The sequence below is a fragment of the Anas acuta genome, chromosome 23, assembly GCF_963932015.1.
Source record: "Anas acuta chromosome 23, bAnaAcu1.1, whole genome shotgun sequence".
Classification (NCBI taxonomy): Eukaryota; Metazoa; Chordata; class Aves; order Anseriformes; family Anatidae; genus Anas; species Anas acuta.
In genome coordinates this window covers 2870699-2887618 of record NC_089001.1, presented here as the reverse complement: position 1 = coordinate 2887618, position 16920 = coordinate 2870699, and the positions used below count along the sequence as shown (strand labels likewise).

At 45.2% G+C, this 16920-nt stretch overlaps 1 long non-coding RNA gene across 1 annotated transcript; it reads left to right on the top strand.

The window, feature by feature from the left end:
- Positions 1 to 11042: 11042 nt before the first annotated feature.
- LOC137843741 (uncharacterized) lies at positions 11043 to 13045 on the top strand. Its single transcript, XR_011089658.1, has 2 exons — positions 11043 to 11180; positions 11316 to 13045. It is a non-coding gene; the product is annotated as an uncharacterized lncRNA (long non-coding RNA).
- Positions 13046 to 16920: the final 3875 nt, after the last annotated feature.

Below are 16920 nucleotides of genomic sequence, written 5' to 3'. Positions count from 1 at the left end.
CGTCTGTGGACAAAAGGAAATCTCCGTCCCAGCCCAGGCAGTTCTATTTTAAAGCGACAGCATAATCTAAAAACGATGCCCTTTACTCTGTGTAACTCTGACTCGTTAAATACACGCCGTAGCTGCAGCAAACATGAGGGAAAACCTCCAGCAGGAACAGGCAGCATTCGTGCTTGGTGATTTTCAAGTGGGGAAGACACTTCATTCTAGCAGTTCCTCCCAGCCACATCTGGGGCTTTTGTCACCAAAATTAATGGCAGCCCATGCCACTGACCTCAGAAGACCTGAGGTCAAGGTGCAGGCTTGGTCTGGACTAGGAGTTGTGCAGAGGTGTCGCTTGTTTTACTGCGTGTTCCCTTCATGGACTTCAGGTGAGAGCATTTCTCAGAAACCTGCTTCCTTTATTCTGCGCTAGATGAATCCAAGCTTTACATTTAATTTCCCAAGACAACTAGCAGAATTCAAATCCAGCGCTGATTTTAGGGATTTAATGGCTAGAATACTCCATTTTTCTAAAACTTCCTTCTATGCAAAGCAGCAATTTAGTCATGTTCTACAGAAAAGCTGCTCTTCAGAGGGTACAACATCCCCAAATTATAATGACACAGAAAATAGTGCCCCGTGTATTAAGCCCCTTCAGCTATCCCACACTTGTGTGTGTTTACAGACCAAGCATTGACTTCACAGGGTCAAGGTAACAACGATGCCAGCAATGGAAGCCCGGTACAAATGAGTTCAAGAAAGCAGAACTCTATTTTGTTATCACCAGCAGGGAAATCATCAGCTGACATGTGGGTCTGAATCTTTATGGCTGTGAAGGATACTGAAAGAGGAAGAACCCACCTTCACTTTCAGATCCCAGGCAGGCTGCTGCCGGGCTAGCCAAGGAGGGGGTGGGAAGCAGAAAATCCTCATGAAGCAAACATACTTCCTGAAGTCATTGAGAAAAAAATAAATACCCAAACCCACAAATGATATTGTTCCAGTTTGAGGTCTGAAATCTTGTTTGCTAAATTTCAGCCTGGAGTGATCCGTTAAAGAGAGGACTTTCAAAAACCTCAGCCTGATGTGATTTTACAATGGAAATGCTGACACGATTCCTACTGATCAGCTCTCCCCGTCAATTTTATTCAATGCAACTTTGCTGTTGGGACTTGGTTGTGACAAGGAACCTCAAGAGGTTCAAAGTTTATCTCTAGGCTCAGAGAGCTCTCCTGGAAGACTGGCAGGTGGACTAAGAAGGTCGGGAACTTCAAGAGCCTGCAAGTTAAGGCAAGAAGTCTCCTCAGCTGGGCTCAGCTGAAAACCAGAGCAACTATAATATTTTGAAAGCTCTCCAAAATTTTTCAAGGCATTACAAAAATGGTCTGTGCCTGAATTTTTAGCAAGAGTTACAGCAATCTGAAGATTTACTCAACATGACATTTCAATATCTGGTAGTTTCTAGGGGAAGGGTAGCCACACTCTCGCTCCTGAACCAGACATAGCTTTTTGTCAGCAGCTGGAGCACAGCAGCAGCAACTCTAGACGACCCCAAAACCTCGTATTTTTTGCCCAAGGCCTGCCCTGTGTTTGAGCAGTGCCCTCTGGTTTTGGTGTGAAGCTCGGCGAGCCCAGGTTGAACACTCTTGTTCGAGATCCTGCACAGCACACCGAGGACTCAGAGCCAACGCTGATTTTGCACACACAGAAAGTAAAAAAAACTCATAGGGGATTACCAGAAAGCCATATAAAAGCCTGGTGCCACTTCCATGGTGGCATGGCGAGGCTGCTTTTCACCGTGATACCCAGCATCTTCAACCGAGGACACCTCTCCTCCTTCAGGTCACCTGCATTACGGAGACTGCCTGGCTCAAGGTGTCTGCCTCTCAAACATCCGTGTCTAAGAACATCCTCTCCTTATTTTCTCCCTCGCTGATTAAAAGCAAATAAACAAAGGGAAAAAAAATCAGATTACTGAAGTAGTTATTTATCTGCCTTTTAAGAGTTTAACCAGATTTGATTATCTGAATAAGAGTATTTGGATAAGGTTCAAATTCCAGGGTACACAATTACATTCTGCTTATCATGATTCCCATTTGCCACTGCATATGGTTATACTAATTACCCGAATGCTATTGTGTGCTCCTCTCTGCTGACAAGGGCTTACTGTGCTCCACACCAGACGAGACTGGGAAAAGGGGGAGCAGGCAAGTGAAATAATTTTTGCACCCCAGTGGGTGCCATCTAACACGCTCGTCTGCGAGCAGCATTACAAGAGCTTTCAGGGAAAGATGTCATTAACAGAAACGAGAAACAGTCTTGTTGTTTTGAGGGAGAAGGAGACGGTTTACCAAATCTGAAGAAAAAGAAGAGTTTGCTTTGGAAGAGGTTTGTTTTTCTTCCTCAGACAAGAACTACTGCTTCTGGATTAAACTGTAACTCTGGCAAAATGAAACACGCTTGTAGTAAAGCTCCCGCAGATGCAGACACAGCCACGTAGTTCTACAGGAGGCATTTTTTTCCCCTCTTGGGAGGCACTAAAGCAATGGCTGCATATTGATAGAGAATGGGACTGCATTAATTAAGGTACCACGTTTTTTTTTTGAGAGGATATTGTGATTTTTTCATGTCCCCAAGGCCTTCCTGGTACAGTCTATGTGCAGATGCTCTGGGTTGTTGCCAGCTACAGCGACTGCCTTCTATTTCCTTAAGTTCCTCTGCAACAGCAAACTGGGGGAAGCTTCCAGCACTTCCTGCCCTGAGCCATTTTGCAGCATGCCCGTGCATGGCGATGTGGCCGCTGCACCCTGCATGACACTTGGATCAAAGCTGCTGCATAAACGCAAGCTCCTTATCAGCAAAGTGAGGAAAAAAAATAATAATAATCCTAAAGAAAATACAGGTAGAAGCTCCACGGACTCCAATTAGCTTTTTTTTCCGTCCTAAAGGGAAGATGCATTTCAAGGTTCTTCACATCATTTTGTCAGACTCGAGTTTCGCTCTAAAACTTAATGAAGTGCAGTGAAACACAACCAGCAGAAAAGAAACACAAATGAACGCTGAGAACACAACACGGTGCTTCCCGAAAAGATGAGCCAAAAAACAAAGGGCAGAGGGAGAACATCAGAGGCTATGGTTAAAAAAAGGTGGGGGTACCTTAATGAGAAAAAAAGCTAAATTAAATTAAAAAAAATAGTAAAATGTGAGAGGAGCAGGAAGAGGGGAGGGGAAGGGCACATGAGCTAGTGGCAGGGAGGCCGAAGCTGGAGCCAGGCCATGCTAAGAACTAAGTTTGGTTCCAGGAGGGCAGTTTTAGCAGCATCAAGTGAACAGGCATAGCAAAAGAGCACTCGGGTACAAAGACCTGAGCTACACATCAGAAACCAGGGCTCTGCCGTGCTCAGAGAGCGATGCTGGTGCTCCTGGCACAAATGCTCACCCTACCAGTGCCCACGCCGGCATCTCCCCTGTAGCCATGCAGCAGTAGAAGACAACGGCGTCCAAGAGGCCTCTTTGTGCAGGACCCTCAGCATCTCCAAGCAGAGCTGCCCCTTTTTCCTTGCCAGCAGCAGAAAACCAGCAGCCCCCAGCACACGTGCTGAGCCTCAGAGCAGGATGCAGCAGCTCTCCTCCCAGCAGCACGGCCGACACCTCAGTCCCATGCCTGGAGGCACATTTCTGCAGTCTGCTTGCTAAGCATCCAGCCACGTGTAGATCCAAGTCTCTCACCCAAAGGAAAAAAGCTGGATATTGATGAGCAGATCCCAACATAGTCGGTGAGAGACTGCACCGAAATATGGTACAAAAGAAAAGCCTGTTTCCTCTTTCCTCTCCCTAGATTCAAATACTCATTTTCTAATCCAAAAATATGCTTTCAAATCCTCCACAACCCCAACTGGAGCATCTCATTTTGCAGCACATCTGCCCAATTCCTTTCCCACAGGCTCTTGGCACTCTCAGAGCAATGTCACCTGAAGCGCCAGCCTCCAAAAACATCAGTGACAATTTCTGGGCTTTTCTCAGCATATTCTGCCAGGTGCCTGACGTCTCCGGATGGCTTTCCAGGGAAGAGGCCACCATGCAGACGCACGCCTTATAGTGGGAGCTGCATTTGGCCAGATTTCTCTTTGGAGGTTAGACTAAATGAACCAAGACTTCCTTTATAGCCGTAAATGTAGGAATCTAATGCACTGAATATTTAGGGTGTTTTAAAATAAGATAGTAGTAGTAATAATAAAAGCAATCATAAAAGCAGACAAACAAAAACCATGGCAAGCCTCTAGCAAAACCAAACCTCACTGCCACCAGTAAATGCAACCTCGTCCTGCCTCTGTCCTAGCTCACGATGAACGATGCTCGTTCCACTGCGGCTGAAGCAACATCCACTAGCGAAGGGGAAAACAGGGGCAGGAACCAGCACCGGGGAAGTTTTGGGACACTGGGAGCCTCCAGGGCCCATGTTCTGGGCCGCACGTCTCAGCACCGCTTCAATGTGGCCTTGCGACACGTTTGCCTGGAAGAGATGTGTCCTTCACCCTCCTCAATCACCTCTTACTGTCCATTTTACGAAGAGCCAAAGCACCGCTTGTGGACGCGTGCCACAGGCCCTACACAGAAGCACCTGGAGCCCACGAGACCAGAGATTCGGGTGCCAAAAAAAGGCTGCACAGCACCGCACGGCCCAGCCAGCAGCAGGAGATCTGCTGGAAACCACACACCTACTGCAGCCACAGCTTCCCAACTTGGTGTCCTACACGTGCAGGAGGGGAATATTGCCTGCTGAAATGCACGGGCATATAAAATGGCCAACCGTGCATTTTTTGAAAGAAACAGAAAAAAAAAAACAAGTTTAATTCACAGGGAGAAAGAAAAGCAGTTAGGCTGCAATTTTATTAGCAGATGCCTTCTTTGCCATCATTTTATGTTTCTATAATAAATAGAAAACACATAGAAAACCCTGGAAATTCAGCAAGGGGAAAAAAAAAAAAAACATTTTTGGACTGCAGCAGCGTGTGTCAAACCAGCCAAGTTCAAACACAGAGAAATTTAAAAGTGGAAATACAGACCAAATCTTTGGGTAGAAATAACACTGAAAGCTGCTGGAAAGAAACAGTCAGACTTTATTTTGAGTTCACGTTCTAATTATTTTTGTACAGAATCTGTATGTTGGGGTTTTAAAAAAACTTCTTCAAAAATAATTGTTCCACTTTCGCAACTGAAAAACGTTAGTTTTACGCAGCAGGTTTTATATTGCCTGCTTACGTGGTGTTTTTTTTCCCCTGCTCTACCAATCTTTTGGAGTTTATAGCGTGATTTTTTTTTCCCCCTTAAAAACTATTTAAAAAGAATTAAGTGCCGTGAAATTAGGAGGAACAGGATTCTACACTAAACTAATTTTAAAGGGAGCGAGGAGTTGGAGGGGCGATCCCTGCTCTGCCACAGAGCTGCGAGCCTGCAGCGTGTCCGGAGACTGGAAGTTACTGGCTATAAAGACGAGCAGAGGCGCCTATTGCTCACAAACAAATCGCCGTCACGAAGCGAAGAACGGATCCCCGTTACTTTATCAATGCAACAATTCTCCCCGCGTCCCTACAACCTCGGCGCTCGACAGCCTAAGAGCCACCTCTGCCCCTGCCCCACTGCCAGACCTGGTAACGTAGCTGAGATTTCATTTCTTCGGGCTGATGGCAAATACCTTCCCCCCCGTCCCATTTTATTCAGGCACAAACAAGCTGCTGGCTTGTCTGCGTGTATTTTAACACTAACCAAAGCTGAAAACTGATATGATAATTGCAGAACACGATTTGCAGCTCTCATTTTGTATCTCTTAAAAGGAAAACGGGAGGAGGGAAGAGTGGGTTAGACGGAAGATACAAACAGCAGAGTTCAACTTTGCCAGCTGAAATGCAGAAACACCACTCTGTGCACTTGCCAGACAGACACATACCTATAGATACAAGCTTGTGTGGAATATGACCACAAGTTCGGATCTACGGGTTTGTGGCAACAGGCATGGAGCTCTTCTGCAATTTGCTAGGTTTGGCTTTTATTTTTTTATTTTTGCCCCTTTTTTTTTTTTTTAATAGAGGAAAACCATTTCTGCAAACGAAATTTCAGAGCTGTTAGTAAGCAGCAGCCTTCGCTCCCCTCCGCACCCCAACACCCCTTCTCTGAGGGGGGGAAGAGTTGCTTATTGCCTTTGCTATAACACCAGCTCTGCTGCTACAGCTTCCCTTAAAAACTCAGCAAAATAAAACAGATCTGAAAATAAACAACATAAAGCAAGAGGTCTGCCTTTCTCTCTTACAGCTCCTTGGCTGGCCAGGACTGCTGAGGATTACACAGAATTAATGGCCAACGCCGGTGGCTATCGCTAACGGTGTAGCAAATTCGGAAAGAGCAGGTTTTGACGTACACAGCACTGCTATACACATGCAAACCCCCACCCTGCAAAAAAAAAAAAAAAAAAACTTGTCCCGTTTCCATTCTGGCAGCCTGGTTAAAACAGGCAGAAGAAACAACTGCGTAAGAGTTGTTTTAACTTTCAGAGAAGTCATTACTGAGCTGGGGTGCTATTTTAATTCTGTTTTTAAAGAAGAAAAAATAAAAGTCCTTTCACTTTACTAACCAATCCAGAAAATTCCCCCAACTCCAGCTCTCTGCTGTCTGCCTGCATTTCTTCATACAATGACAAACATAAAACTGCTTTAAAAGTTTTCCTAGTAAGTCTTGAAAAATAATCGCGGAGCAAAGTTTTGTCTCTGCGAGCAAGAAGCGTCCCCCTCCTTCCCCCAAAGCTTCCAAGTTTCTCTCCCGCGTAACTAACATTTCCCATTAATGAAATTTTATTGGGTGGGCAACTGGTGGGGAACGAGGCCGACTAGCAGGCTGGCTGTAAGCTCCAAAGGGAGGGTTTTTGAACAAAATCAGTCAGAATAACTGGTGCCTAAAGAGTCACAAAATGTTCGCTTTCTACCTCTTCTCTTTCTTCAGAAGACAAGCGAAATCAATGCAAGCTAATATTATTCTCTATAAAAATGAAACAGTCAGCACTTGGAAAATAATTTTGTTATTTGGATGCTTTTAAAAAGTTCTCCCACTTCTCGTGGAGGTTCTTAAAATAAAACACTTCAACCTTTCCAGCCTGGTAAGTATGCAATTAAAATATACAATTTTCCTTTATTGGAAGGCTGCTTGAGCTGGGTTACACGAAACTCCTGTTCCATCCAGCACCAGAGACGTTAAACTTTCGCCATCTGTCCAAAGGTTATCTGCGAAATTGATTGTCTAAATTTAGATTCCTACACTTTCTACTGTGATACCTACCTTTAAAGTATCCAGCTTTTCCAAAGTTTTCAGTGCCCGAAATTCCTACCAAGAGCAGAAGCTGCAGGCGCGGAGCATCTTTGTAAAACCAGCAAAACTTTTAGGTAGGACCCTAAATGCAATTTGGGAGCACCCGGCTTTCGGAAAGGTCTAGCCCTGCAATGTGTGCAGCAGTCAAGGCAATGGGTCGGGGAGCACGTGGTCCTGCAGACAGAACAGAGTCACATCACGCACAAATCCACGTATTGTGCACTTCTTTGGAACCGAACTGCAAATGGAATATAACAAATGTTCCCCTACCAAAAATAACCCAAATCCTCCAACCACGAAGCTCATTTATTTCAGGGAACCTAAGACTGTCATTCAAATTGCCTCTTGACCCTTCTATTAGGGCCTAATAGGCACAGTATCGGGATCAGTAACACTGCTGCTGCCTCTATCAGTATTTCTTACAAGGGAAAGGCTTTTTTCCATCAGACTTTTGCACGTCACTCCCATGTGATAATGCAATGCTGCATAACAGAGAGTATTTTCTTTAGGAGCATATTCATTTTGATCCTAATTTTCTTTACCTTAATGTATCTATGTATATATAATGTATATAGGAGGGTATGAGGATTTGCACGTATCCCCTGCTGGCAGAGAAATTCCTGATTTTTTTGTATGAGATGGGGAAGTACTGGGCTCACTGAAGCACACGTACTACGCAGAGGTTACATTTTTTCTAGGTTTTCATAGTTCTAAAGCATTTTTCTTTTCCCTTAATATCTCACAATCTCATTTTCTAACCACTGGGGTATAGTTGAAGTCCTTGAAGGAAACCGAGATGTACCATTTGGGTGGCCTGTACATACCTCCTGTGGTAGGACATGTGGCCTCAATTCTTACTGCTCTGAATGGAGGTTGCAGGCACCCAACGCACTTCAGCAACTGATCTTTATTAGGGAATTATCACAGCTCTTCTCAGAGGCAGAACTAAGCCAGACCTTCTAAGAGCCCACCGCAGGCTCGTAAGGACAGCTGTTAGGTGTTGACCCAAAAAGAAAAATATAAATACGCCCTTTATTTAGTTCCTGAACGAGGGCTGATCTCTGCTGCAGCTCTGGCCCAGCAGCTCCCACTGCCTTGCTACCTGACGGGCTTTCACAGAACAAAAGAGAACAAGTGTTAGGATCCATCACCATAGCTTCAGCTGTTAAAAAAGGAAAGAGAGAGAGAGAGAAAGCAGAAATAGCTATCTTTAGAAAAGCACCTATGTGTGCCAAATAAAGCACTCCGGCAGGTCCCCGCTAGGAATCCGATCGACCACTTCTGCACTCCTGGGAGCCCTGGGGAAAGGCAGCTGGGTGGCACAGACATTTCATTCAGTGGCACCCACACGCTGTAAAGGACGAGTGTCCAGGAACCAACCTGTTTCTTTTCATGCATTTTGCAAAACAAACTCCGGGACAGTTTCTGAAACTGATAAAGGCAGCAGCAAACGAACAGGGTTTTGTGTTTTGCTTTTTTTGTTGTTGCTGGTTTTGTTTTTAAAACATATAGATCATTAGTATTTTTTCAATATGTACTGCTTTAAAAAAAAAAACTATTTCACTTACATCCAATATATTCGGGGGGGTTGAAGGAGACCCACAGATTATACAAGACCTGGGTTTTGAAACAATTCCCCACATTGATTATTGTACATTCCCCATACTGTTATTGTACCTTTTGAAAACCTGATGAACATACACACAGTGGCAGAAAATCTATGATAGGCAAACAAATCAATCGTCTTCACACTGCATTTGACTAGAATGCTAAGATTACAAACAAAAAGCCCCAACCTGTACATTAAGGATCATATTCTTTACGTGAAGGACTGTGGTATCTTTATGCCAAGGATATTCTGCTTTACTATTAATTTTATAACACGTCGACAATCACAGGAGCAACAAGGCTTTGGTTCTAGAACCTGGGGCACCCAAAAAAAAAAAAGTAATACACCTTTCTTTAGTATTAAACCAGTATAAGACTGGCATTTTCTGGATTTATAGCCAGAGGAATATAGAAGGAAACATGTAGAAATAAAGTCTCTAAAGACATAACATTGGTTTTGGTCTGTGGGTGGTATTCTTGCAAACCACAAAGCATAAATGCCCTGTCCAGGAAAATCGATCATTATGGAATGCATTGTGTGCCTGAGTAAAAAGCTGTTTGCAGCCATTTCATACTTCTGCCACGAAAATAAGTCAAATAAGAAACACGACCACTAAATAATTCCCATTCTTCTCCCTTACCACCCTCCCTCCCCTCCAGTCTATTCAGGCCTATAAATATATATTCATATATATTCATATATATTTATGCACACACACACTCTGTCATAGGTATAAAGACCTGAATCAACAGATTTCTGTACTTAAAATAAGAAGACATTATAAGAAAAAGAAATATACTGACTTGAGGATCTACGAGAAACCAAATTACCTCAGTAGCAGCACTTTACAAGATTTCTTATCGAACGGGCGCTGCCATATTGCTAGGCCCAACTCTTCAAGGAAAGTATTCTGGAAGACAAAACATTTATGGATATTTTCATGGCAAATTTTCAAGAAATGGGTCCTACCTTTATATACCCAGAGGCTACAGCTTTAGAAGCAAAAGGATCAGACAAGGTCCTAAAAGAGAACTTACTCCTCCCCCCTTCCCCCCGACTTCCCAATTTTAATTATTATTCTTATTTTTTTAAGCTTATTTTCCCTGTTACACCTTGGATCGCTCCGCTCCTGCCCCCCCCACACACAATGAGTTAAATCCCTGGAAATAAAACATTTCTTCTAACACAAGCATTTACGAAGTTTGCCAATTCTATCAGCACCATCGCGATTAAGAAAAATAAAGCAACGTGGAAGTTGCAGCAGCAAATGCATCCCCTGCTAGTTAGTAACACGCATCAACTTCTTAAACCGATTAGTTATCGTATATAGATCCTTATCCAATTAAAGTCTGATAAAACAGAATCAAATAGGAGGATCGTTACCTGCTTTTGAGAAGGTTCACCAAGCAAGCATTTTAAGCTTTTTGACTCTTTTAACACTGATACAAGGAATAATTATTTCTCTCTGCCGATGCGATTGTTAAAAGAAGAGAAACCCCGGATTGTGGTGGCTTCGTGGATGCTATTCTTTTTGCACCACAGCAGGATTCTTGGCTGCCAGTCCAAGCTGCTTTCACTTGCCAAGTTTTAAGATGCCGGTTTTGCCTTTCATTTTATTGTTCCTTTCGCAACGTTAAAGACCGACTTAAAAAACCATGCACAGCTGCTATCGGGGAGGGGGGGGAATTATTTGAATTTTGCACAAGAATGGAGATGAGGAAGGAGCGCGCGGTGATGTAACCACAACGACACCCACAGAAATATTTCCAATATTGGGGGGGGGACGGACTCACGCTCCGAATCCTGCCGTTTCCCTACACGCAGTTGGGATCTTAGTGTAAGAGCAGGAAATAATAAAAGCGTCCAGATCTACGACCAACCATAGCCGCGCTAGAGGTGGAGGTTGATACTTCTCCCCCCCACCACCACCACCCACTTTTTCTAAATCCACTTTCTGCGGCTTAAGACCATTCTTCCTCACTGAGGATTTCTTCCAGGGGGTGCAGGGAAGCAGAGGTTGGGGAGCAGCCGAACAAAAGGATTCCCCCCGCTCGCGGACGCCTTCCCCACCCTTTCGCTGCTTCCCTCTGATAGGAGCTCGCCCATGCCCCAACGCCACGGCCTCTCCTTTGACGCAATGCCACCGTGAAGAGGCTCAGCATCACGGCGCAAAAGCTTCCATCAAAATTCAGTACGGGGCTGCGAATCCTTGCACCAAGCACATTCATTTCTCGTAAGCAAGTCCTTTTTTTATTTTTTATTTTTTTTCTAGAGGAGGTAACGTAAAAGGAAGATGGGGATAGATTTTAAAAATCCCTAACTTCTCTCTCTCTCTATGAATTTATTTCTTTCATTTGACTTGATGTAGGAACAAAACTACCGGGACTGGTACCAAAGCTCGAATGCATTTAACTGAACAAACAGCCACAGAAAGTTGCTTGTGATCCTTCTCAGACTTTAACTGGCCATTAAAAGTGTTACGGTGGCTTACGGGCGATGTACGTGGTAAGGCACAGAGGGATACAACTCTTCCATCTGCAGGACTTCAGGCACACACACAGCCAGTCCGAACAACTGCTGCTCGATACAGATGTTGGAGGGGGCAAATACTTCTTATCTGGGTCAAGAAAATCCCCCCTTCCAACACGGTGCCGTGGGTACCCACAGAGCCAGCCCTGTGTGCTCAGAAAGCCCGCAGGACAGTCAGGGAGGCTGAAGAGGACTATTTTTCCCAGCACAGAGGTGACTGTTTGTACAGCCTGCAAGGCAGAAAATGGAAGCTGTTTCAAACATCCAGTAATCAAGGGTGAAAACAGCTCTGACACCAGCTGTTCTATGTGCAGAGGTTTATGGCTGGCTTTACAGCAGAACTAACTGCAACTAGCAGAGGATGGCTACACCCCCGGATTTCATATTTTAAGAGGGAAAGAGACAGACTACAGACAACCTAAAGTTCCTATGAAAACCAACAGCCTTCAACAAAAGCAGCGTGAATTAATAAGAGCGAAAGAAAAACAGAAGCTTTGTTCTAAAGTGGAAGCATAAGATGTGAAATTTCAAAATCAGATGGCTTGGTCTGTGATTTCTTTCATTTAAATGAATTGATCTGTTGCTAAACTGCTGCTCCTGTGCCAAGAAACTTTTAACTCTTTCGGCTCACAGCTCGCCGTGTTTTGCTCTTTGCTCTCCCCTCCCAAGCACGCTACGATTAAAGCAGGAGGCAGAAATTAAAAACAAAAGGGGGGAAATAAAAAACGAGAGCATAAAAAACCAGGGGGGGGATTAAACCCATGAGCGCATAGAGAAGACAAAAGAGCCGCGATATGGAGCGTAGCGGTGCTTCGTTAGAACTTCGGACTGGATAAACAGCGCGATTCGTGTTCCTACAGCGCTGCTAAAACTTGGAAAGGAGACAGAAAGGCCTTCAACCCTCACAATTCCACATCCAGCAACAACTCCGGGGCAAACCCAACAGAAACAGGGCTCGCAGCAAGAAAAACAAGAGAATCCCTGTCCTAATTCATTGTAAACATTCACTTACCGAGAATGCCTTAAGCATTTCCAATAGAACCCCCTTTCCTACACGTGTTCGCCTATGTGGAAAGGAACAAGACAGCAAAGCGAAAAGCTCTCCAAAGCAGCCCGAAAGATAGCTGTTTTGGTAAAAATTTAGGTGAGAGTTCCTAGTGCTTTTCCATTTTGCTTTGAGTTTGTTTTGCCCACTTAAAAAAAAAAATAAAGTTGAAAAAAAATAAAAATGAAAAGAGACATGTCGTAATTAGAGATAATTCCAGGGGAAAAAAAAAAAAATATTTATGTGCAGAACGACAACAAAAAGGTATTTCTCTATCTACAGATCTCCCACTCTCCAGTTCTGCTGCAGTTCCCCCTGAACTGCTGCTGCTTGCTCCAATCTGCTGCCTGCTTAACAGCGGAATGACAGGCAACATCTGTTTGTATAGAAGCCAAAATCAAGCCTTCAAAATTTTTTTGGCTCAGTTTCTTTTTTTTCTTTCTTCCCTCTCACCCCCCCTCATTCCCCCTCCCCCTGGAAAGCTTAAAAAAAAAAAAGAAATAGAAGGAAAAGAAAAAGTAAAAGCGCACAGAAAGGGTTGGAAAGCAGCTCAAGTGAGGCAGCAACTATTTTCCCTCGAGTTATTTCAAGGTACAGTACTTCGAGGATAACTCTTTCCTCTCTCTCCACCCGCCGTCACCTCCTCCCCTGCTCTCCCCACCCTCCAGCCTTTCTCTTTGCCCCACGCTATTAATAAAGTATCGCACAAACTGGGGGAAAAAAAAAAATCCAACGTACCTTGATCACTAAAAGGCCACTCCCTCCTTTGGGGAGGGAGGGAGGGGGTTCTTCAGGAGGCAACTAAAAAAAAATTGGACGGGGAGGGGAATAAAGGGATGGCTCGGGGGACAGTCGTGCCACAATCCTCTCGCCCTTTTCTTTTTTTTTTCTTTTTTTTTTTTCCCCTTTCCTCCATTTTATAGCCTATAAAATACATCGTGCATATTTTCAAAATAAAAAAAAATATGTTTTGAAATAAATAAATACGAAAAAAAATAATAATAAAATAAAATAAAAAATCAGCCCGGATCCAAACACAATTCAAATGACTAACAGCGTCAGTCTACTGCCAATTCTGTGGCAAATCGGGAGAAAGCACACTAATTCCACATGCTGAGATGTGAACAACTGGAAGGGAACCAACTCTCTCGAAGTCACAATGAGAAGTACTGCGGTGCCCCCACCCCCAGCCCCACTGCCACCCCTCGCTCGGCGTGTCCCCCCCCCCCCCAGTGCCCTCCTCCCTCCAGGAAAACAAATAAATTTATAAATAAATAAATTAATTAACGCAGCCGCTAATTTAACAAAAGGAAAGGGAGAAGGAAAAACAACCACGAGCCCAAGAAGCGGAGCTATTTTAAAAACTCGGGGAATGTTTTATCCACTGGTGATTTGGGACAGCGCTCACACAGAGACGCACACACACACCCCACATAGAAAAAAGAAAAATAAATTAAAAAAAAAAAAAAATCAGACAAGTTGCTAAGGAGACTTGTGTAAACTCAGCACACAGGCACATTTCTGGCCTTTCCCCCTATATTCCATCTCGTATTCCGATCACGCAGCACTGCGGCACGATTGCACCAATGCACTGCATTAATCTTGGCCTTAAACGGGCTGCCTGGCAAAGCGCACGGGGTGGATGTAGCAGCTCCCAACTCCCCAAGTTAAAGGCAGAGAGGGTGGCGGTGGGTGGGGAGGGCCGGGGGGGCGGGAACCTTCCTTCGGAATATAAAATATAGGAGCCCAGCTTAGTAAGGGAATTTTAAAGAGGAAGCATTATCCGGGCATATAGAGAAAGCTGCAAGGCTCCCCGCGCTTGCTCGCGTCTCTCTCTCGCTCCCCTCGCTCTGCCACCTCTCCCAACAAAATCCCCGTCCCCTGGCAGATGTCTGAAACCCTGCCAGAGCCCACAATGTGGGACCCACTCCCTGCCACCAGACGCTGGGGGCCGCAGACTGCCTCATTCTCCCGGCACAGTGGGGTCAGATATCCATATTAAACAACCTTTTTTTTTTTTCTTTTTTTTTTTTCCCCCCCTCCAGTCTCTGATGTGTGTGTTCCTGAACGTTTAGAGATGGTTTGTTCACCTTCTGCTTTTAGGGAGGGGGGGGATTAAATCAAGCCTGACCCATTCAGGGAAGGTGATGGTCACTGCACAGCACCACCCATTCCTCACTCCTTGGCTGGGACAAAATTCAACTTTTTATTATTATTATTATTATTTACTTTTTTCTCTGTTCCTTATTATTTGGGTGCGGGAAATCTCTTTCTGGAAGCCCTCCTTCCGTCTCTGACGGTCTCAAATCCTCTCCCACTGACAGACAGCTCGGGACAATCGTTCAGCACCCGCCTTTTGCTTGTCGCGTGCGCCAAATTTCACGAGATGAGGATTTCAAGCCTCACGTGAGGAACCCAGTAATCTACAGAAGGGGAGCCCACAGTGCCCGAACGAGCATCACCTTCACTTTTTACCAGTAAAAATGAGCAAAACGAGTCCTTTGGTCAGCCTCAGCGCGTTCCCACACCAGAGCTGAGCGTGGTCCCAGCACAGCCAACATCCCACCAAGGTGCCACCCCACCCAGGATAAATATCGTCACGCAGCGGGCTTGTAGGGCCAAATGCTGATTCCCTGCCCCAGTGCTTGCTGTTCACACGAGGGACCCAAGCCCCGTGCTATGCAGGGTGAGGGTGCCGGGCAGCCACACGTCCCACGGGCTTTGTCTCAGCTGCGACGCACGATGCAGATGGATAGCTGTGACTAATGCTCCTGACAAGGCACAAAGGAGGGACAATATGGAAATCTGAAAGGAAAAGTAGAGTCGGACTCCGAGCATCATGTGGAGAAAAGAGAGGCTGGCCATCAAGAGCAACTCTACCGGTATCTTCCACTTAATCTAATGACAGTCTCGCTCCTAAGAGTATTATCGCGGCACCCAGTGGGGCCAGCTCTGGCAGCGCGCTTTCCTTTCAGCTCCAAATGACAGTGTGAGGGCATTACCAGCAAAGGAGAAAATTATAAAGTTCTAATCGCTAAATGCAAGCTCTGAAGCAAGTGAATCTGCAGCACTGCATAAGAGACAAAGAACAAAACGCCTGTTTTAAAAATGCCTCTCTGGGGGTAAGTGGTTAGGAGGATATGGGGCCACTCTGAACCTAAGTCCCTGAAATTCAGAGGTGTCCAGCATTGGTCCCACTCATCATTTCTCATTCCTCATGCATAGATGTGCAGGAAAGTGAAATATTTGACTCACCTGACTGCTTAGCATTGTTTGGGAAGAACCACCTGTAACAAAAACACCAAATGAATGAGTTAAAGCTACCCATTTAAAAGAAAGGTTTGCCTTTTTTGCTTTAACAGGTAAGAAAAAAGTAGGAATATTATAAAGACACTATCTCCAACCTTGTGGTGTCTTTCCCAGTTAAACAAAAGCACACAAAACAAACACATCCCTTTCCCCAGCTTGCTCAGTCCTTTTGCACAGATGCTCCGAACCCAGCAGAGTCAGAGCTGCCTGCAGGACCTCACCGTTCACATCCACAGCTTTACAAACGGCTGAGATGGGGTTTAGGATGCTGTAGCACTCAAACTGCTTGCCAAGGAGCTTCTCACTCCCACAGCAGAGCCAGGAGAAGGGAGCACGGCACAACTTCTCATAGGTGTCAATGCAAAAATCGGTCCTTATAACTTAAAACCAGCCAAAGAAAAGGGTACGAACCTAGCTAGGAGTGCTGGAGAGGATTAGGGACCGCTCGCACACGTCTTTCCCCTGGGTGAGCTGCGGGGGGGAGAGCTGCCTGCAGACATGCAGACCTTCAACCAGCCCGGCTGAGCTGGGAAAAGGATATTTGCCTTTGCCTCCAGCGAGCCGTCTGTAGTTTGCCTTTGAAAACCTCATCCCGCAAAGCAGACATATCCAGCCCTGCCGAGGCTGATTCAGTCTTTCATCACGGAGGTGGATAACCGAGCCCCGCGGAGCCCTGCCTCGAGGAAAATGCTCGGCACTGGGCAAAGATCCCGCGTGTGCTACACCTACACCTACACCAGCTCCGTCAAAATCCGCACTGCCCATGGAGAAGATGATTTGTGCATAGCCCAGGCATAACTTGAGCATTTTTCCAGAATCGGAAGGTCTCAGCCTGCTAAAGAGCTGGTAAATAAACCATCAGGCCCGGTAAGATGGGATTCGCCAGGCACCAGGATGGGTAGAAAAGCAAGAACTGAGGCAAGGTAGGAGCCAGAAAAATGTGCCAAAACCACCGCAGACGCAGTACCAGGTAGTTACCATGCCTTCCCAGCCCTGGGTCCTATGGTTTTCACAGGAATTTCTAGTGTTGAGGTTGACTAAGTGGGGCCATATTTTTGTTTTGGTTGCAAATTGAAAGCCGCTATTTTTA